Genomic DNA, 1,039 nt, shown 5'->3' with positions numbered 1-1,039 from the left:
GGGTAGATGTAAAACTGAGGTGACAAAAGTAATTGGGGTAGAGTAAAACTAAAGCATACAGAATTAATTAAGGTAGTGTTAAGGTGAGGTAATGGTAGGTTAGGGTAGAATTAGGGTAGATGTAAAACTGGACAGACAGAAGTTGGAAAATAAATTTACAGAATTAAGAAAAGATACCAAAGTGTAGATATATTTGTCTGCAATTAATTCTGGGGTTTTCAACAAGGCCTAAACAAGTTTAAATTGCTTAGCTATCAACAGCACACTTTTTTTACTTGCCCATTATAAAATAAATTCAGGTTAACCCGTTTGAAAAAAATATTGAAATTTTTCATACCGCACATCTTCAACAAATTCCTCGATTGGCTTGGGATCAGCTTTAAACATTAGAAAATTAGTAAGTCCATTTCCAACCTTAGGAATGAGTATTCCTGGGTCCATTACTAGACCTATGTTTTGTCGGATAACTCTTCTACACATTTCTTTGAGGTTCAAACTTCTGGTGAAAAGATAAAAAGCTTCTCTCGGTTGTTCTCTGAAAGTTTCTGACAATGCCGCCTCATAATAATTGTCCTCGCCTCCAAAATCGAATATTTTTGAAATTTGTACAAATGAGCCACCACATAAATACGTGATTTTCATCAATTCTTGTATAGATTCTGTCCAGACAATTTCAACAGATACAAATCTACGAAGAAGTAGTCCCTACCTTCTGAGGTTAAACGATTCGGGTTGACATTTTCCAAAATAAACATGATAAATGTGACTATATCAGCTTTATTCCAAAATGGTTTTCTTTTTAATACATTTGGAATAATAGTGTTACCTCTACGGTTTAGTAAATACCACATAATTTTTGTATTTTGAAACCTTACAGCTGTATGTAGAGGTGTTTCATTAAAACTGTTCCATGTATCAACATTACAGTCTCTATGGTCGATTAAACACTTTGCAATTTCTATATAGTTAAACCTTGCAGCTATATGAAGGGGCGTTTCATAACTATTGTTCCATAGGTTGACATCACAGCTAGTATACT

The sequence above is a fragment of the Lottia gigantea genome (assembly GCF_000327385.1).
Source record: "Lottia gigantea unplaced genomic scaffold LOTGIsca_1506, whole genome shotgun sequence".
In the NCBI taxonomy this organism is placed as follows: domain Eukaryota; kingdom Metazoa; phylum Mollusca; class Gastropoda; family Lottiidae; genus Lottia; species Lottia gigantea.
The sequence above is the reverse complement of the archived record's forward strand: the minus strand, read 5'-3'. Positions refer to the sequence as shown.